Consider the following 22,279-nt stretch of genomic DNA (forward strand, 5'->3'; position numbering starts at 1 on the left):
TAGGTGCTCTAGGTTATATTTTACAATGTGTACAGTTTTGTTATGCATTCTTAACTTGGGCATCGACAAATTCCATAGTATGTAGGTAATTTTTGTTGTTATCCCTTCACATTTTCAAAGGTGGGTGGGGGGTGTTTGGGGGTGTGGGGGGGCAGGGGTGCAGGGGGCTTTTGTTAGTCATTGGAAGGCCTCTTTAGCCATAGTGCAAATGTCCCGAAAACCCAGTCTGCCTCTCCGGCCACTCGAAGCGCGTCGCTGACACACACATCGCCCGTCCCCCATTCAGTCCGATTGTCCCCCCGGCTCGCAGAACACAAACCGCTCAATTTAATCAGCTCGGGCAGTTCACAGACGAGGATCGGTCCAATTAAACCGGCCCGGGGGCGCTGCTTGGGTAAAAAAAGAAAACTTTTCATTTGTTCAGCAGTGAGCTGTGTGCGCTTCTGATTTTTTAGAAAGCCGCTTTGCCATGAGTAGACGTCCGCTCTAATAAGGATGGATTTTTTCTGTTTTTTTATTATTAAAAGAGGAGGTTTTTGTCCGGTCGGGCGTATGAAAAGGCATGAATGGCTTTCTTAATTGTCGGCGAGCCCCGCCGCTGGCTAAACCGAGTAATAACCTTTTTTTTTTTTTTTCCCCCCGCTCGCTGGCGGACCCGCTTCAAAAGGGGGCTTTGCCGGGGCATTGTGCACCGACATTCCGTCTCTGGAATCCCATTTCCATCCGCGCGCGATTGAAACCTCTGTACAGTAAATAAAAAAGGGGGGGTAGTTGGGGGGGGTGTGAGGCCGGGCCGAAGGAGAACCGAGTGTGATTTTTGTTTTTTTGGGTTTTTTTTTTTTTTTTTTTACATCACAGGCATCAGGTGACCCGTTCCACCCGTCACTTCCCTCTCGAAATGAACGCGGTGGCGTGTTCGGTTGTGGGGGTTTTTGTTTTGGTTTTGGGTTTTTTTCGACGATAGTTGTCCATTGCCAATAGGTTAATTGAGGTCTCTCCGTTTGTTCCCTCGATCGCTCCGTGGGATTTCGCCATCCTGACGAAGATTGTTATCAGCGCCGGAAAATGCTCTTTCTTCAGATAAATTATTCCTGGGGGGGGGTAGCGCTTCAGGGGAACAGCAACAAAAAAATAATAATAAATTACCTCATTACATCTACGTATGAGAGGTTATTCACAAATACAGGCCGTCTTGTTTATATTATTAAACGTCAGACAACGCTAGAAATGGAACTCTGCCCGTAATTTCTGTGAGAAACAAAAGAAACTAAAACACATTTGCGAAACACAGCGCTGCTCCACTGAATTGCTAAGCCTCCTTGAATGTAACAGACTGATTGATTTGACATTCACGAGCCGACCGGATTAGCTTGATGACGTTACACTGTTAGAAGTGCATTTAGGGATTGCTCCAACCACCCCTGCTCAGGAGCGTGTTACCCCAGGCCACTGGATGTTATTAACACCACCACTCTTTTTCATAACTTAAGATCGTACAGACAAGATACAAGATGCTGGTACTTCTGGTGTCATCTCGAGTCGCCATGACAACACACACCTGTGAGCTCTAGCGCTATCTCAGTGCTAACCATCAGCATGCTCCCCGGGAGCAGGACACCTCATTCTGGGTACAGAATGTGAAAGCAAATGTGAAAAAAGCAACATGTAGGCAGCGTCACCGTAAAATCAACTCTGACGGTGTTAAAATGAGTCCAATGGGGTCCACGTGTACTCCAGTGTTAAAAGAGCACAAAAAGTGTGAATGTTAACACTCCTTAGTCAGTTAAAAATGTATCTAGTCAATTTGCCAACTGACAATAGACCGCTTTGTCTTTAAATTTTTTTTTTTCAGATTTTTCTCAGCCAGGTTGTCTGTGGAATAGACATGTAAGAGTTTACATCTTTCTCACAGAACACAGTAAGAGCACGGTAACATCTTCAGCGCTGCTTCAACTGCAGCAGAGTTTGTGCGAGTCTACACTAGACGACAGGTGCTCCCCTAGCTGTAAAACTGTTCTCTCAGAGTCGATGTTACGCAGAGCCTTTTCTGGGGTGTTTGTACAGCGTTTTCGGGACGGATGCTAGCCCCCGCAGGTCGGCTCCTTCCCCCCACCCACCCCCCAAAGAAAACGGCCGAGCCGCGGGCAGGAATTCGGAGCACATCCCTCCCTGCCCCATTCAGGCTCGCGTCTCTCAGGGGGAGCTGTGAATGGGTATTATATTCTAAGTGCTCCCTCTCCACAGCCGCGCTCCGATTGGCCCATCGGTACGAGAAACATGCGCGTGCTTTTTAACCCCCTTGCGCTTAGCGAATCGCGCGCCCCCCACCCCCCCCTCCTGGGCCGGCCTGTGCGCAAGCTGGGCTTGACTCATGTTTGCCCTGTAGGGGGGGGGGGGGGATAACAGCAAAAAAAAAATGCTGGAATGGGATCGCTGTCACATCCGCGCCGGCACCCATTTTAAACTGGAATTGAGTGAGGACACGAACGTGCAAACGTTTCCTGGCACCTGGACCTTCAACCGCTCTGCTGCCCCTCTGTGGGAAAAGTTTTTTTTTTATTTTTTATTTTTTTTACTGTGCTTCAAAATAATTCAAAAGGTCACGAGCTGGCCAATAGCCATGCACAACAGAATTAGGGAGAGAGGAAGGCTTTGATAAGGAAGTAGGCCCTGAGACCTCCAACATCCCAGAAATCAGTGCCTGTAAAGTAGCCTCACACATTTTTTAAAAACTCTTTCTTCTTCTACTAATGCCCAAATTATGACTGTTGGCCAATAATCTCTGCAACATCTTTCATCGCCATGGTGAAAATCAACTCTCATGAAAGTACATTTTACACTAACGGAGTAAATTTGTATTTCTTGTGGATTCGTACATGAATACTTTTAACACTCAACACTGAACTGAAAGTGAAAATGTGCTTGAGGCTAGGGAAACTCATTTTAAAGATAAGGATACTGTATTGACACGTCAAATTTTTTTGCTTGACAGAGGACAGGTACTAGCAAGTGTTCTGGCATTGATTTTTAAGCCTTAAAGATAATGACAAGTACTGTAGCTGAGAGCATGAAAGTCAATGTGCATACACATTTTCTTATTAGCAGTTCTTTCACCCAACGTCATTAGGAGTAAATCATCAGTATTTTAGCAATGCCATATCTTGTCACGCAGTATATTATGAGTACCATGCTCTGGGTGATTGTGTTAATGTCTGCCAATTTAAAAAATGCATTTTCTCCAAAGCATTTTGATCGATACTTCCTCTCCAAGGAAGACCTTCAGAGGCCATTGGCCTGTTAGATTTTGGAACATGGATTCTGTTCATATTCATAAAGAGCTGTAGAAGTGGGTTGAGACCTTTACCTGCACTGCAGGACTGACTTACCTCCGCAGATCTCTCACCTGTTGGGCTTACCTGACCTTAGCATACCTGGAGAAATCTTTCTTGACTTTCCTAATGTATACTGGCATAATGCCATTTTTTAAATCTTAAATATGATTTCACACCCTCGGTTAATCTCAGGGAAGTTCTTTTTTTTTCTCTCTGTAAAGTCAAAAGTTGAAGTTGTAATAGGTCATTACCCATATCCTGGGAAAAAATGGTTCTAAAATGAAGTGCAACTCTATTCCCGACTGGATCTGCCAAATTTAGCATTAAGCTCAAAAAGTATTTTAAGCTTTATTTCACCTGACAACCCCAGCTGAGGAGAACGGCAGCATGAAAGAATCATGAGACAGAATCACAAATCATTTCCCCCCCAAAATTTCAGAAACGCATGAATTAAACAGATTTTTCTTTTTTCTTGTCGAATGGCAGATGGTGTAATGTGAACTCCACTGAACACACATCCCTGCTTTTTCCAAACCCACTTCCCAGCCCAATGTGCGTTGGCACGCATCGACGTATCTGACACAACTGACTGCCCATACAAGCTGGCTCGTAGGAGCAAGACCACCAACGACGCCATTTTGCCTCAGAATTCATTAAAATGAAACAGATGAAACCCAAATATTATCAATGAATGCGGCACGTTGTCTTTTTTCAGCTATCGTTTCAAGCTTTGTCAGGCAGTGCATAATCATGTTATGCAACATCTTGCTTCAAAGCTTTGGTCCTACTGTTTGGATTGAAATGATGCTCCTAAAAAAAAGTGTTTTTATACAGTAACCTAATTTCAAAAATAATGTTTTTAAAAAAAACACAGAATCAACTTTGAGTAAGGCCAAATAAATATAATTTTTTTGTGTGTTTGTTCCTGGGTAAAATACTCTTTGGCGCGATACAGATTTATTTTGGCTTGATCCTCAAAGCTCAGGTGGCATTAGCTGAAGTGCTTTGCTGTCGGTTCGCAAAGGAAACCCAATTTCCCACGGTGTCTGTCTGTCGGTCGGTCGGTGTCGAAGGGCTACCGCTTCCATGGAAACACTGACTGGAAGCTACACTGGACAAAATAATGCCCCAAAGACAAACACAACAAAATTGTCAGTGTTTATCGACTCTGTTGTAGCTCATTTTACACTGATAGAATACGTTGCCTATCCCTTATGGTCTCCTTAAAACACTGTTAGTGTTGATTTAAGACCATACATTTTACTGTGTACCGTTCAAGTGACCATTTCTGAATTTAAAAAATAATAATTTTCTCTCTCTCTCTGTTGAAACCTGGAATCAAATTCACATTTGTAACATTGCTACACGGAGTTGTCTATCAAACGTTCCCCAGCCATTTTACAAAGCGTGTTTTTTCCGAGTTCAGCTATGGAAGCAACCGGTTAAGTACATGCAAAATAAATTAGCAGAGCTGCTCAAACGTATGGAAAAGCCATCAGCCTCGAAACCACGTTTCTAACGAGCGGCACAATTGCACATGATATCATTTTCAGTGCTCGGAGAGACTGGAGTCCAAACAATTAGCACAGGTTATGGCAGAGGTGGGCAACAAGGGGCCATATCTGTTTCTGGTTTTCAAGCCAACTTCTGGCCTTAATTACCTAATGATCCCTAACATTTATGCCTTCTGACATTTTAGCTACATTTCTTCATAAGTGCATGAATGGCAGCTGAAGACTGCTCTTGTGTTCCTATACGAAACGTTTCACTGATCTAATCTGTGAGTGAACCAGTGTTGGTGTAAACAGCCAATTAGCTCATTTAGCCTGGGTAATTGGTGGAAAGAAACCGGCTAACACACCAAACCACCAGGACCGGAATTGCCCACCGCTGGGTTATAGCATGGAACTATAATCTTCTTTGTCCTCATAGCTGGTTGGACTGGTACAGGGAGGATAGATATCTTCCCATCATTTTTAAAATTCTCGAAAGTTTGTTCAAATGTCCTCGTTTTACAGGGATGTGCCCAATTTGATCTTGAAATTGCAAATCGCAAGCAAACCAGTAAGCAAGCTGTAAGCATTTAACTACCTCTCAGTCGGGATATTTTAAACCGGGAAGATCCAGTGAAAATAGCTTAAGTCACAACTTCCTCATAATCTTGATTTTCACTCTCATCTGAGTGACCAAAACAGAATGCACAGACAGATGCATGCTCGCACGCACGCACGCTCGCACACTTAGCAGGGCGTTTCCCTGTTGTGTTCCACTGGGTGTGATTGGCAGGGTGCCTTGCTTCAAAGAGAAAGGAGGAGTTCAGTCTAAACGTTACTTCAGAGTTAAGGGGGTGGAAGACAACAATGGGTCATCCGTCCTAATGGTCAAAGAGACGTTTCTTGTGGGGGGGTGGGGGAGGGGGGGTGTTTGGAGGGGTGGGGAGGGGGGGTGTTTTGGACGGGCAGAGGGTGGGGTGGGTGTGTTTGGAGGAGCAGGGAGCAGGGCGGTGGGTGGTATTTGGAGGGGCAGGGGGCAGGCAAGCTCAATTTTGATTTATGTTACTGGACATTTTCCTGGGGAAGCCGAGAAGAGGGAAGAGGGTTTTCCCAACGGCGGGAGCTTTCCGCGTTCATCCGAAATCGGGACGTCACAGTTTTCCCACATTCCTGTCAATTCCCAAATGTGCTCAAATGGTAAGGACCACTTAGAGCACAGAGCTAAACTCATACTCTGGGCAAATCACACAGGAATTGCACGGCATGGCTGGCTAACAAATTTTAAACAGATTCATTATTAGGACGTGCATATTCCAGCATGTTTATTTTAGAATTATGTCACTTCCTTCATTCCTGATTTGAGGCCCATGTTGCGTTGATTAGTTCTTGGGGGATGTGGGGAATCCCGATAACAGACGACATGGCACTCGCTCTGCTTCAGAAAGAAAATGCATGTGCTGAGATGGGTGCGACTCATTCAGTTCCTGGGAAATGCTTAGATTGTGGATAAAAGCATTTTCCTTCCAGAATTTACTGTCTGATGTTATATTAATGTGAGCCTACTGGGAGTAACATGCACATCTTAAACTGCATGCTGATTTTATACGTTTGTACATAATAAACTGAAAACGCCAACTATCTTTAAGACAGGTGGGAAGTTGCAGCAGTAACCCGGGCATGCAGATTTTTCCTATATAACATCCGCAGAATCCGCCCCTTTCTCACCACCTACTCAACCCAGCTCCTGGTCCAAGCAATGGTTCTATCCCGCCTGGACTACTGCAACTCTCTTCTGGCTGGACTACCGGCATCTGCCACCAGACCCCTGCAGCTCATCCAGAATGCTGCGGCTCGTCTGGTCTTCAACCTCCCCAGACACTCCCACGTAACTCCCCTGCTCACTACCCTCCACTGGCTGCCTGTTATAGCTCGCATCAAATTCAAAACATTGGTTCTAGCATACCAGGCAGTCAAGGGATCAGCCCCAGCATACCTTCACAAGATTTTCAAACCCTACATGCCAGCCAGATCCCTCCGTTCTGCTACCTCAGGACGCCTAGCACCTCCCCCTCTTCGCACCTGCACTTCCAGAACACGTCTCCTGTCTGTTCTGGCCCCACGATGGTGGAATGACCTCCCTGTGGAGGTCAGAACAGCTGAGACTGTGAACAATTTCAAACGACGACTGAAGACCCACCTCTTCAGGCTGCACCTCTCCCCATCCCTCCCTTCCCCCCCTGTAAATGACTAAACTTAGGGGTGTAACTAGGCAGCTGTTTAATAGGTGACTTGGTTGATGCGCCAGTCTTAACGACTACTTGTATTTTTATTTTTCCATAGATTGCGTTGTTGCCGTTCTCGTTGTTAGTGTTAATCAGTTTAACCACCAGGGTCCAAGTTGAACTATGCGGTTGTTCCCTGTACTTGGACCGGTACTTCTCTCTAGGGGTTTCGTCATACTTGTTCCTGGTTATGGTTATACACTTTGTTGTACGTCGCTCTGGATAAGAGCGTCTGCCAAATGCCTGTAATGTAATGTAATGTAATGTAATGTAATGAATGTGTCATAGAACATTATTATTATTATTATTGTTATTATTTTGTTGGTGGACATGTATACTGTTTGTATAATTTCTAAAATGGAATTAAATGTAGGAATTAGGATTTTTAAGATTCAGGATAAAGAAGAAACAAATACATCTGCAAGCATTTGAAATGCGGTACGAAAATGATAATGATATTTGGTAATGAACACGAGTTCTCGTGAAGCCAGCTTTATATTTTTGTTTTGTAGAAACGACTGCAGTCAGCGTTGAGCACCAATACAATAGAGCTAAACAACTATGCTGGGGTCTATTAAAATTCTTGTGTCAAACATCAAGGTCAATTATTCAGGGTCATGACACAGAAGAAATTCCGTTTGATTGGTTGTGGTCTGCTTGACTGAACAGAGAGAAATGGTTGTCTGCAGAAGATAAAGAACAAAAAGATCCCCCCCCTCCTCCCCACAAATGAAACCAGTCATCAAATCAAATGTCTATCTTTGTCTGGTTTATGAAATGCTAACACATAATCATTTTCGCTAAAAAAATTCCTGACGTTAAATCGACTCTAAAGAATTAAACGAACTCTCGGGCAATGCTTATCGCATAGCGCCCAAAAGCAACAACATGCATTGTAACGCAGTTAAAGGGGATGGAGTGTAGCACAGTGGGTAAGGAACTGGGCTTGTAACCGAAAGGTCGCAGGTTCGATTCCCGGGTAAGGACACTGCTGTTGTACCCTTGAGCAAGGTACTTAACCGGAATTGCTTCAGTATATATCCAGCTGTATAAATGGATACGATGTAAAATGCTATGTAAAAGTTGTGTAAGTCGCTCTGGATAAGAGCGTCTGCTAAATGCCTGTAATGTAATGTAATGTAATGTAAAGGTACACTGCTGGAGTTGATTTACACTGAACATTGTGCTGTTATTTTGAGCTCAGATATTTGGTCCTTCCATAAGGATAAGGCACACGACACTGAAAACAGAATTCCCTGGCACGATGCATTAAAATACTTGGTCAATATTCTCAGATTCCCAAAACTCCAAACCCAACCGAAGCTGTTTTGTCTGAGTTCTCTAAGTATAAGGAGAATTCCAGCTTCCTCAGCCTTTTCCAGTTTAAGCGAGAGAAAGCTTTGGAATCTTATGATTGACCCAGCCTGCCTATGCAATCTTTGCCCAGAAAATTATTCCAAATCTCCTCACATGGACAGTGTGGCCATGTTGGTGTTTCAGTTAAAACAGCATTGCTTCTCAACTGTACCTGGCTCTCCATCTGTCCCTGACACACCCTGAGCTCCGCATTTGGGTGAGAGGCTTTTTTTTTTTGGCGGGAAAATGTCACATCTGCTAACGATCCTCTAGTGTCTGCCTCCCTCTGGGAAAAGCTGAAATTCAGCATTCGAACATCACAGCAAAAAAGGTGCCGTTTGTGTCGCACACAGAACACGATGAAATATTAATCGCAACCGTTCAGCAGTTCACGACAGCTGTGAGAAAATATTTCTTGATTTCTTCTTTTAAAAAAAAAAAATTAAAAATTGAAAGATTTTCTTCCGCACTATTGCTCCCAGTTTGGAAAGCTGAAATTCCCCCTCTGCTGTCCCAGGGCAGAAGATAAAGAACCATGCTTTCTCACAGAGGGTCAGAGATGTCTAGGAGAAATCCAATAATGTTCAATACAGCAAAGGCCTGCAAAGCCATCTTCTCTATGAAATGCATGTGCGTGCATGTAATCCGTTCACCGCGCTTGTTGAAAATTAATTTCCTCACTTCCGTTCTTTATCTTCACTTTGTTCTTTATCTTCTGCCCTCTGAAAGGCTTCTAAACGCTGCGTCTCTTCACACCTGCGAGCCGCTAAAAATCAGAGAGAGCCGCGACTGCATGAACCCCGCGGGGTAGTGAAGCGCTGCTACAGCGAGCTTTCGTTTATAACCGTTTATAACTGCCGTTTCAACCGCCTCCTGGATCCCGCCATACAAACCACAACTCAACATTCCACACCAATGTCAGAGATGGTGAAAACTAAAATTGCAGGCAGATTGAAATGCAAATATAGTAATTTAGAGACATGCGATTATAAATTCAAAAATATATTTTGGCCATCGTTTGAAACAGCTCTGTATAGTAATTGAGGAGAGGAAATGCAGCCTACAGTAATCAGGCTTGCAGGACTTGGTGGCCAGTGTCAGTTCAGAGAAGACACGACTACTGGACACATGGAAATGCGCTACACGCCTGACTGCTCCGCACTACATTTCCCATGGGGCCGTTCCTTCCTGCATCATCCAATCAAAGGCAAAATGTCTAAAACAGATAATTATCCCACTCTGTGCAAGGCTGTTCAAGTATCCACGCGAATCTCAAAGCTGAGAGGAAAAGCAGAAGTGAGGAAATTAATTTTCAACAAGCGCGGTGAACAGATTACATGCACGCACATGCATTTCATAGAGAAGATGGCTTGTCAGGCCTTTGTTGTATTGAACATTATTGGATTTCTCCTAGACATCTCTGACCCTCTATGAGAAAGCATGGTTTTTAATTTACAGAATCTGATGTATAAATAAGTTAAAAAAAAATATATATATATCCAAGTAATATCACAGGCTCTCTTGCTGTTACTCAATTTTATAAAACGTTCCAGATAACTACAGCAGCAACATATATGGCCCTCCCATTTTATTACCTGTTATTTTTGCAGTACAAGCATTTCTCATTACTTTGCGATGACTGATTTTTCAGTAGGAGCTAGGAAGCAAAATTAATTGCACAAAATAAGCTACACGATAAAATAACACATTCTGCATACATCTGCATACAGTAATGGTCCTGCTAGCCTTGTAATGGAAAATACGTTACAGGATGTAACCAGGATGGGTGTATCGGCAACATTCATTTAGAGTTTCAGGACTGGAAAGCATAGCTCAAAAGAACATTAAGGGTAATTGCACGCGTGATTGGACCTGACATCTCACGGAACACACAGCGACCAATCAAACATCTGCAAGCAAATTTAGTGCATGAGCAAAAGGACACACCTTTACTCTCAGTGGGTTAATAACTCACTGCATAGCAAGCATTTGCTTTTTGATGTCTGCCCTATTTGAGCGGGCAGCACTTTTGTGATTGGTCAAGACTTCCTTATTGGAATCTGGGGGGTCGTTGCCATTTTGACGGGAACGTCACTTGTAATGTGTGGGAACATTCTTCGGGTATTATTAACTGCACTTGTTTGTGACCGTGAAACGGAAAATTTATGGTTTATGACGGTTCAAATATAACAAAAATGCTGATAAACATAATATTTATTTCCCTTTACATTTATGGTCATTATTATTATTCTTTTATTATGCCAGCTGGAAAATGTTATGGTTTTCCACTGCAATTTTGATGGTGATATAACGGCTGTGACACATAAATCCCCCCCACACCCCCACACCCCCATTTGCTGGCTATGGGCTTGATGTCTTCTACACTTCACTGCAAGTTCATTTCTTAGGACACAAATGATTATCTTTCTCATAAAAGAGAGAAAAAGCTTTAGATGACAGCATTGTTTTTCATTTGCAGTTTAATATACAAAAGAGTTTGTGGATAACCCCCAAAGCAGTAGGTAAGTTGCAGTTGTTTCAGTAATTAGTAAAATGTACATTGAAACTCATGTTGAGGAACATAAAAGTGTGATTTGTCAAAATAACTTACCTTGCTGGCTGCTTTCTGTCCAGCTGGGTGCTTGAATGCCAATCAAGACAATAACATGAGCTATGGCTACGTTTAGCCATGTTAGCTACAATGAGACCAAGCAGGAAGTAGATCCCACAACAGCTGAATTACAAGCGTAATGTTTCCAATCCATTTCAGTAAGAAGAAAAACCACCTTAATAATATCTACACTATATAGCTGTAATACTGAGGAAAGGAATCTTGAATAGAGGAAAACTGTCCATCCCTGTTCCTCCAGATCTATGTTCCTGTAGGTGTTCACAACAACCCAAACAAAGCACGCCTCATACAACAGCTAGAGCTCTTCAAGCTGCTAATTAGCAGAATCAGGTGTGCCAAATTAGGCTTGGATTTAAAACCTATGGGATGGTAGAGCTCCAGGAACAGGGAACATGGACCAGAAGACACCGCACCCTGTACCCTTCTCATGTTGAAGTTCTGAAGCTACGCAGACGTTAGTCAGGTAGTAGTTAGATGGGAGACCTGTTGAGAAGACTAGGTTTCAGTGGTGCACTTTTGACCAAAACAAACATAATTCCATTCCCCCAGCAGAGTGATGGGAACACTGTGCCGTAGGAGGTGCAGTCCTTTGGATAAGACATTAAACTCAACATTGCTTCTGGAGATCTACCGTCCCATAGGTTTGCACTCCAAGCCCAGTTTGGCACACCTGATTCTACTGACTCTACACCTCAACGATACTCCATCCCTTGAATGAGGTTGTGCTTTGTTAGGGCTGGAGTGAAAACCTACAGGATGGTAGGTCTCCAGGAACATGGTTGAACAGCCCGGATTTAAACTGAGGTCCCGACTCACTGCGGTCACAAAAGATTACACGGCACAAAGCGAAAGAGTAGGGGTATTAACCCAGGTGTCCCCGGCCAACCCATTCACTCGCTACGTCTGATTGGTCAGAAGTGTGGGGGATTGTGTAGACACTTTTATTCTCCCCCCAGAACATCACTGCAAAGGAGGTGAAAGGTGAAAAGAAAAAGGATTCCTGTATGCACCGTGACTTCACACGCAGAAAGAGCACAAATGCAGAAAAAAAAGAAAGAAAAAAGAAAAGAAAAAAAAAGCCATCTGATTTTTTCTGCGAGTGCAGCCACAGGGAAGGCCGTTGCTCACAGCAAGGCTGAGCGCTCCTCACTGCCCTCCAAGAAAAAAAAGCGATCTGCTCAGTTCTGCTGATGTTTTATTTGTTTAGCGCTTTATACCGAAATAAAAAAAAATATATATAGAAAAATTGTGAAAGTGTGGTTTTAAAAAAAAAATATTTAAAAAAAAACTTCCCAAGAGGAAGAGAAAACACTCACAGAGTTGCAGAAATAAAAATCTGCCCAGATGGAATAAATCTCAGGAGGAACCTAGGAATAGAGGCACTGGCTGGCATGGCATCAATAGTTAAAGACCAGCGAAATGGTAATATGGGGGTGATAAAGAATTTATTAGAGCAAATAATCAGAGAGATGGGGTGTACCGCAGCCTGAGATATTGACCTCGCTGGTAAAACCGATGGCACAGGAAAATAAGTGTACGTTAGTACGCAGGTCAATAGAGAGAAGCACTGAAGAATATGAACATGAGCATTGAAGAATAAGAATATGTCTAGGCCTAAAGGTTGTGTTAATGGCTTGGACTTGAACCAGGAGAAGGACCCCAGGGCTGGAGCGGTCTGTGAACTCAGGGTGGGGGTGGGGGTGGGGAGGGGAGGGGGTGTGTGTGTGTAAGGGGGGCGGGGGGGGGGGGGGCAGAGCCCCCAGGGAAGAGACAGGAAATGGAGATGGTTTAAAAATGACATAATTACGATGTTAAGCATTTTGCATGCAGGGGCCTGAGTGTAATACAGAAAAGCTCCAGGGTGCCATGCCTGTGCCAGCACTTCTTCCAGGATTTGTAGAAAGAGGGGTGTCCACCGCAAAGCGAGCGATCCTGGACTGACAGTGCCCCAACACGGCACAGAACAGCAAACCCGAGCCTCCACACGCAGCGACAGGGCTACAGCACAGTCAAGCTCACCTGGTGCTGTAGCTCAATGGACCCGAGTCACCCACCCAACGCATCTTTAACACCTGATCGAAAACCGAATGTCTTAAGCCTGCACCTTTTAACCTTTGTTTACACAGGGAGGTCCCACTGAGACCAAGGTCTCTTTTTCAGAGAAGTCCTGGCTGCCACGGACGTGCAAACATTAGAAGAGAGCATTAAAGCGGTACAGGTACAGTACAGGTACAGGTAGATAGGTAACATGCAGGTGTACATTGCTGGTGCAGCACGCCGCTGTGTGTGCAGCTTACACAGCTCTGCACTGAAAATAACGAAGGGCAAGTCGCAACGGGACGTCTGAATTATTAACCTCCATTTACCACTTGCAAAGGAAATGAACAATATGCAGGAATTTTCCTGCTGAAGATCCAAGGCAGGCTTGCCCAGCTTTCATTCATTGGTAGCTGGCAGCAAAAATAACCTATTTGAAGTGTTTGTGGCAATGACACCAGGGCAGCAGAGAAATAAGTCCAAAGATTAAAAAAAAAGAAAGGCAGAACAGAATTTGGTCAAAACTGCGAACTGTGAAATTCAACTCTCTTTTAAACTTTTAGATTTATTTTACATTAAAATTAAATTTTACAAGGTGCTATGGAAATTATTGAGCTTTATTAACCGCAGTGTGAAAAACCAACGGTCAAATGAGACGGAAACAAGGATGTAAAACAGACACGAGAACCAAGACTGCACGAGAGCATTTTGGGTTCTCTCAAATACCTCCACACTTTTGCATCTGTTCTTTCTGTCAGAAGAGCGTGCAATAATTCTCACGGCCAACTGACCCTCTGTAGTTTCTCCGAAATGTACCTTTTTTTCTCTCAATAAGACGGCACGGTTGGCGAGTGTGCCCGAGTACCGCATTTCGTGTACATTTACACTTATGAATCGAAGGAGTAAAGTAATTCCAAACCTCGCACTTATAACCGGCGTCTCTCGAGATGCTCGCGTGCCCGCGCGTCCATACAAAAAAAAAAAACCCGTTATAATAAATCTAGCAGATTGACGGCATCATTCGTAACACGGAAGAGCCAGGTGAAGGAAGATTAGCCCTCCCCTCCTCGCGCAGGATGTCAATCACGCTGAGCGAAAGGAAGACCGGTTTCATTTACAACTCATAAGTGTCTGGAGGAAGGGCTGAATACTGAATTAAGATGAGTGAATTACCCGTGTCAGACATGTACTTCCCTCATGCACAGCATAAATTCTGTTCATTTGGATTTCATCTCTTTTAATAATTCATCTGAAATCCGACATTGTTCCCTGCTCCCCAAAGACAGACTTTTTTTTTTTTTTTTTTTTTTTACAGGAAAAGAAAAATCCTCCTAATTTCAAGAAAACTAGACGTGGATCACAATCACTGGAATGGATTGTGCGGTATCATTGATTTTACACACCCTTCCTGAGATTCTAATTCAGTTCGAATGCAATATAAACTTGAACCCAAGTTACTCCAAATAATTTGTTTTTTCCCCCCTTCCCCAGAAAGTTTTGTTTTCCTTCAGTTTTCAGTTTTTTTGCACATTTGGGCGGGGGGGACCCCATCCATTTAATCCGAAGGCCCATAAAATGCATTCCCCCCTGGCTGAGGAACACTACCTCAGTAAAATGGCAAAAACTTTCCAATTTCATTACACTGCGACTCAGTTTTATTGCCACGGTGCTTTTTCCACAGAGACCCTGTCAGAAAGACGCTCTACAGGAAAAATAAGAAAACAGGAATATATGAAAAATGTGAAAGATTTCATATCCCCCCCCCCCCCCGCCCCCCCTACCCACACACACAAAAAAAGGTAAACATCGGACTGCCCCTGTGGGGGAAAAAACCATCACACTTGGGCTTTTATCACTTATCCAGAGCCCCACAGATTACACACAATCCATTTATACAGCTGGAAATTTCACTGAAGCAATTCAGGTTAAGTATCTCGCTCAAGGGAAGAACAGAGTTGCCCCCACATGGGACTCAAACCTACGATCTTTGAGTTACAAGCTCTGTTCCCTAACGATTACAGCACACTGCAGCCTAGTACATATGCACTACATGGTGTCGTACGTTATGAATGCACACGAGGCATGTAGCTATGCAAGGAGTGTTACTGCAAAGAAGGAATTAAAAAAAAAACTTTATTTTGTGTGTGTGTGTGTGTATGTATGAGAGTGTTCTATCTGTGCACGAGTGTGTGATTGCACGTACGTATATATGTGTTTGCGCGCATGTGTGCTTGTGTGTGTGTATGTTTGCATGGACGTGTGTGTTTGTGTGTACGTGTAGGTGTGTGTGTGTGTGTGTGTGTGTGATGCACACACTTTATTGTATATCACACCTGATATGGAAATGCCTCTGTACATCCTCTGTAGTACCAAGCTTGCAAGATAAACAAGCAACAAGCACAGGACGTCCAACACCAAAACAAAGTTCCAACAACTTCAGTTTACTGTAAGCTCGCCCTAATTTTACTTACTTTTGTGATCTGGTGCGGAAAAATCAGCATCATCAGTTTAAAGGCAGGACAGCCGTGTGTTTCTGCAGTATAAGTATAAGAGTAGAGTATAAGTATACATCAAAGTATGTAAATTTCACAGGAAATAACAAGTATATTTGGAAACCCTTTTCTGTTTGAACCAACTGACCTAATGTCACATTTGAGCTTGATGCCAGGTAGAAATGCCAAATGGGGGCAATACTCCATTTTCACCTGAGCCTTTTAAAAAATAATTATTGTATCACATATCAAAGCAGGCCAATGATGTGATTGTTTATTTTAATATTAAAAAAGATCAAAACTATTTACCTGAACTGAGACCGTGTGGGAAGCTGGGAGGAAACGAGCATGTCGATGTAGATTAGCTTTCGCTAACGTTCGTTTGATCTGTCACGCGGTGTGACTCCGTGAAGGAATGTCTGTGTGTGAGCGTTTACATTGGCCTTAAATCCACCAGTAAGTGTGTGGCACGGTGTCATTCTGGGTTTTTTTTCCCATGGAATATGGATATCAGCTGTGCCTGAAATCTTGATGAGGTGTCAGAATTGAATGTAGGTCTTCAGTCTGAAGGGCTTTTTTTCCCCCCTGGGGGGCAGGGAGGGGGGGGGGGGGGAGGGAGGGGGTATGGGGGTTGAGAATCTACAGGTCGCCTCTCTGTACAAAACATTTAAAACTGAAAAATGTCAGAAGCCATTAAATTCATTGTGCCATTCAAAAAGAGCGGTAAACAAAGGAGGATTTTGTTTTTTTTTTTTTTTTTTTAAACGACACGGTACAGAAGTGATCACGCGGGCCTAGTTGATTGGGACGTCTTTGGGGCGAGAGGGGTGCCGTTTTCCCAAATGGCTTTGACACTCGAAAAAATGAAAACCCTGTTCTGTGGTTAAACGCGTTCCTCGCGTGGCGGCAGGCTAAACGTTGAGTGAAATAAGCCAGTTACACGGGGATTCGCATCAGCTGTACGTGTACCTAATTTCTGACGCGACGCGAATGTTGCGTGGGCCTGGATTTATTCACCACGGTCCGTTCCACTGCGCCGTGCTTTCCTCTTAACTACGACTATTAATGGATTTACAGCCGATGCATCGATGGACGCGCAGCGTTGGGCTGATATTCAATTCAGAGGCAACGTGCTAAGCTAGCACTAATGTTTAATGGAGAACATCTGAATAGCAGGAATGAATGCAGAGAATGACAAATTGAGAATATCGCACAATTGCCTACTTTTCATTGCTGTTGCTCACCTTTTAAAAAGCGAAAGCCTTTTTTAACAGTTCGGTGTTACTAGTACCAGGGTGCATGGTTTTAATGGAAGTTAATGTAACGGTTGCATTCACATATATTCACAATCGAGTCACTGTCTAAACCATTCCCCTGGATACTGAGGACAGTCGATATCAATACCAGGAGAGAGGCAGTCGATATCAATACCATCTCCTAGCACGTAGCTCAATCATGCTGGTAAACAAAGCTCTCGTGCCGTCTTAAAGGTGACCTTAAAAAAGTGAGCTTTTGAAACAAGAGCAAAATGAGGTATTCACGTTCTTTGATTTTAAAAAATAATCATTAAGCAGAGGTTCCCTTTTTTCCCCATTCATTTCTGTTCACTCAACACAAATGTTTTGGTAATTTGTAACAAAAAAACATTTATACAAGGAACAAAATAAAACCTTGTTAGCAGGTAACTCTTATTAATCTTTGATGCTCAGATGTAGGGGATGAAGAACCGCATTTATCGCCGCCCACCTGATCCGCGGTCTTCACGGCAGCATCGCCGCATCACGTCCGGACCGTTTCGGTTAACGATCGCTCGGTCATGGGACACACCTGCGCTCGCCTGCTCTGCAGGTAACACAGTGTAATGAATGCAGCGGTTCGGGAAATTGTTTCTCAGGTAAAATCCATCTTCATTAATATCCATGTCCCGTGAGTCTCTTCAGAGCTGAAACTCGATCCTTCAGAAGCCTTCCACTAGTTGCCCTGTAACACAATGACTACTACACATGTGTATCCTACAACATTAATGTTGTGTGTTTAAGAAATAAATTACCACATTGGCAAAACAGTGCTTTTTCCTCTGTTGAATATACATTTTGTTGAGCAGCATATATATTCAGTTGCACACATGGTACTTATTTGCTTAAAATCTGCATGAGCTGAAGTAAACAAAGAATCTCAACTTTTTATATGCTGAATCTCTTTACCTACTGTGTTTGTGTGTGAGCGCATGTGTGCGTGGGACAGATTGCTTATTTGAATGTGTGTACAGTGCATGCCTGTGTCTGTGTCTGTGTGTGTGCATGTGCGTCATGAGTTTGTGTGCGTGTCTATGCATGTGCCTGAAAGTGTGTGTGTGAATGCATGAAAGTGTGTGTGCATGTGTGTATGCGTGTGCATGGACATGTGAGTGTGTGTGTGAGTGTGTGTGCGTGTGTGTGAGTGTGTGTGTGAGTGTGTGTGCGTGTGTGTGCGTGTGTGTGTGCGTGTGTGTGTGTGTGTGTTGAGGAGCTCTGAATAAAGATACCGGAAAGCCCAGTAGAAAAGCAGGCTGCATTATCCAGGCAGTGATTAATCATGAGACCTGCAGTGAGGGAGAATTAGAGATGGATGAGGAATCGCAGCGCTGAACTTCACATCAACAGTCCTTCTCTAAAGATTTCATTTCCAAGGGATTCAAAACTTGCCAACTGTGAACAGTTTTCTCTCTAACAGATTTGTGAAAACTTACTTAAGGTTACAAAACAGGTGGACTATCTGGTTTTCCAGGAACATCTGGAGATACTACCATATATTTGCACCAGATTATTACTTATTTTCATACTTTAGTACACATTAGGTCAAGCTTGAGCAAGTACAGAGCAGTTGAGAGTCCAGGTTGCTAATGCAATATGGACTCACTCATCCAACTGATTCCAGCAGCTTGGATCACAGCTTGTACATAACAACAATGTACAACTAGCTACCAATGTTTATCATCTGTAATCTACAGCAGCCCACAATACACTGCACACATCCCTCATAGCTCAGTACCCACAATACACTGCACACATCCCTCATAGCTCAGTACCCACAATGCACTGCACACATTCCTTGTAGATCAGTATTCACGATGTGCTACAGACATTTTCAGATTAAAGTTCTCACAAAGATATCAAGAACCTTTCTGACAGAGCAAACCGCAATATGTTGCAATAGTGTTTTGGTCATTCTAGCATTTGTAAATAGTAACATCCTGGTACATATACTTCGATTAATACCACTTCCAAATTTAATGGATCTTGAAGTTCCAGTGTTTGCTGGATGATATTTGTGTTTAGGAAAATGGCATTAAGTTTCACAGGGTAGATGGGAAATTTAGGCGTTTGTTTTTCTAACCTAAAATGTCATTTGTTAACATAAACACTGCATACGCAATATCCAGTTTCATGTTTGCATCCAAGTAATTATGAGGCAAAAAAGAGCTATTCAGGGTCAGAACTACGAGACCAGCAACATTTTTTGTTTTGTTTTTGATTGAAAGGACATTTCAGAAGTATAAATGACCTTCGATCTGTTTTTCCCTGCCTCTGCAGTGACAACAGCTCACTATTCCTGCTATTTCTTAAATGCTGCACATCTAAGGGGGGGAAATCATCGTAATTAAGGAACGGCACACTAGCAAATAAACTGTCTTCATGAGTGGAAACTTATAGTTTTCTATAGATTTGCCAAATAACTTAATAAATGTGTTGACATCACATAACAATAAAATTCCTTAAAAAAGTGATCGATGACAAAACAGAAACGTCCAAATCTGTTCGTCCGACTTTCTCCCATGAATTCAATTCAATTCTACGCATTTATTTTCCTCTGAACATATCCTGATGGGAAAACAACACAGCGGGGAAAAGCAGGCGGGCACATCGCCCTGGATAATATTGATTAAACCGGGGGAGGGTGGGGCTTTTGCAGCTGGAGGCGAACATCAAAGATCACTTTTACCTTTCAAACCCTCCTCCTCCGCGATCGCGCGCACGGGGGGGAACGGAACCGGTCTCTCGCCGTTTCAGAACATCAAACGGATCAGCTGTTTGCTCAGAAAATACCGGCGCATTGTGCCGGAGCCGTATTGATTTCCCATTTTAAAGGTGGATCGCGTTTCTCTCGCGGGCGCGCGGTAATGACTCTCTCCTCTTTGATTCATACTCATACGCACACAGAGCGGGTTTTTTTTTTTTGGAATTTCATTATAACTGGGATTAAATTTAAATTTAAGTGGTTGTGTCGCGCGGACAATGCGTTCGATTGTCCGCGCGGAATATTTCGGTTCCGGGTGTCAAGTAAGACTGCCGGCAAGATGAGGACCGGTGCGCGCCCAGCGTGAGCCAATCAGTGGCGGCGAGCCCCCGGTGGCAGCCAATCAATGCCATCGACTGTTTTGCCTCCAGCTCTTCCCGTATTTTAACTGCCATGGAAAGGATATTCCTGAAATAAATGTAAAAAAATTGTGCTGACACTGCAGGAAACCTCACAGTTTCCTGAGCAGTTGGGAGAAATATGGTTAGTTTACCTGAACACGGCATTTAAAGCGTACACACGCAGATTTTAGTAGAGACAACGAGATTCCCATGAACGTTGCGGTCGTTCACCAGGAGCGGGACGCATAGACATTTGCTTTTTTGAATGACTGCGAGGGGAAACTCACAGTTCTGGCAGATGACGACGCTCCCTCTCCATGATGGCATCCAGCCAACCACCACAGACGGCACTTGGCAGGACTCGGGCCGAAGCGCAGCCCCCCACCCCCCCACCCCAGCCCCCCCCAGTCAATGAACGGTCCACCAGGCCCCCGTTTGGCGCTCCCTCCCACACAGTGACATATGCTCTTCCTGAATGAGCCGCTCAGTGGAAACGACAGCCCAAACCGGCCCCGGGACCAGCCGCCATCGCTCGGCGAAACATCGCGTGCGGGATTTCGCCTTCGCGCCGAGCCCCTGTCACATCGCCGCTCTCCGCTGATGAGCGATGTGACGTCTCTCTCTTAATTAGTGTCACACACAACACTAACTATTCCGCCGGGCATAATGTCCACGCTTCAGCGCACTGCTGTATCCGCCTGCTTGGCGGATAGCGTCTTTATTCATATCTATCTTTTCGTATAGCTTGATTTTTTTACTGAAGCAACTGTGTGTAGCAGGAGTCTGTATCCCTGGTCCTGGAGAACCATACAATAGGGTCTGCATGATTCTGTTGTCCATCCACCCTTTAAACTTATGATTAATGAAAGCAGGCGATCGCACATCTAACTCAACCCACCAGGGTTACTGGGTCTGTATTTGCTGATGATATTAAGGGGGAAAACGAAAGATAGCACCCGACCCCCGATGCTCTTCCAGAACAGGGTTGTAGACCAATGGTGTGCAGGAGCCTACTCAAGGGTAAAACCACTGGTGCCTTATGGGATGGGGACGGGGGGGATTTGGGTGGCCTGCAGTGGGGAGGCCCAATGTGAGATCTTTTCGTGGGGCCCAAAATCCCCAGCCGCACCCCTGGGTGTAACAGCAGCTGGTTGGTCTCACCTGGGATTTCACACATTCTTAAAATTACAGGCCCAAAAAATAGGGCTGAGCTAAAACTGCCAATGTGCATTCCCGAAATTATATAACGCACATTTGCAAATATTTAGGACAAATTATACGACTATTATTTTGTCACTTCTTTGAAGCCCGTGAGCATGATGTAATTGCCGTATAAAAGCAATGTAATTTCCTCTTATCATGCAAAAGTCACTCATGGAAACAATCGGAAAAAGCGCAGTGCGCTGGCACGTTCTTTGTAGCCTTTTTCACTCTCGACCCTGTGAACGCATGTAGAGAGTTCAAAGGTCAAAGGCAACTTTTGAGGTTTTACAAAAAGCAGGACTGAGCTACGACGTTGCGTCCCAGCGCAAGGTCACAGAGGACTGGATTGGTTTATTTCCTGCCTTGCGTTTTATGTATTTTTCGGTTGAAAAAAAAAAAAAAAAAACCGCTTTGTCACATCGGAGTGAGATATTTATTTTCCAGTACTTTGCTATATTTTTTCCGTGCCGGGCAAGAGAACCTGACAAATTAATTGCAGGACGGACACCCCCCCCCTCCCTCCCTCCCCCTTCGCCGCTCGTCACAGTCAGACTGACTCTCCACATAAATCACTGTCCGTCAGCTGTCAGGATCGCCGCTGTGCGCCGCATCGATGGGATTATATCCGCACCTGGCCCGGCGCCAAAACCGATGCTCGTGCTCGTATGGGCTGCGTCTCCCTCCCTCCCTCCCTCCCTCCTCTCTCTCTCTCTCTCCCTCTTCTCCCTCTCTCCCCGTCCCGCCATTCCCGTCATTCTTCTGGAAAAAAGAAAAAAGAAAAATTGATTACTGGAAAGATGGTGAAATTGAAACAATTACTCATCCTCTTTTCTCTTTTTAACAGTTAGAAGCAGCTTTGGGTGGGGGAGGGCACTGAGGTGGCATCGTGCGGGGGGGAAAACTAAAAGCCAGAGAGAAAAGGCGCCATTATTTTGAAAAGTGATCTTTGGAGGACTAAAACCCCCTCCTGGGTGATTTTTAAAAAGATGGTTTTACAACAAAAGTGTCGCCCTTTCGGACACGTGGCTGTATTTTTATTGAGACGATGGTCACAG

The 22,279-nt window shown here is 44.1% G+C and overlaps 1 long non-coding RNA gene across 1 annotated transcript in view; it reads right to left on the minus strand.

The window, feature by feature from the left end:
* Window positions 1-15,291: 15,291 nt before the first annotated feature.
* LOC135255834 (uncharacterized) overlaps window positions 15,292-22,279 on the minus strand; it is a 30,820-nt gene continuing 23,832 nt past the window's right edge. Inside the window, exons 3-5 of the long non-coding RNA XR_010330289.1 lie at window positions 18,149-18,205; window positions 17,371-17,604; window positions 15,292-15,665 (exon numbers count right to left, since the gene is read on the minus strand). This is a non-coding gene — a long non-coding RNA (uncharacterized LOC135255834). The remainder of the gene's footprint in view (window positions 15,666-17,370; window positions 17,605-18,148; window positions 18,206-22,279) is intronic.

This window comes from Anguilla rostrata, chromosome 5 (assembly GCF_018555375.3).
Source record: "Anguilla rostrata isolate EN2019 chromosome 5, ASM1855537v3, whole genome shotgun sequence".
In the NCBI taxonomy this organism is placed as follows: Eukaryota; Metazoa; Chordata; class Actinopteri; order Anguilliformes; family Anguillidae; genus Anguilla; species Anguilla rostrata.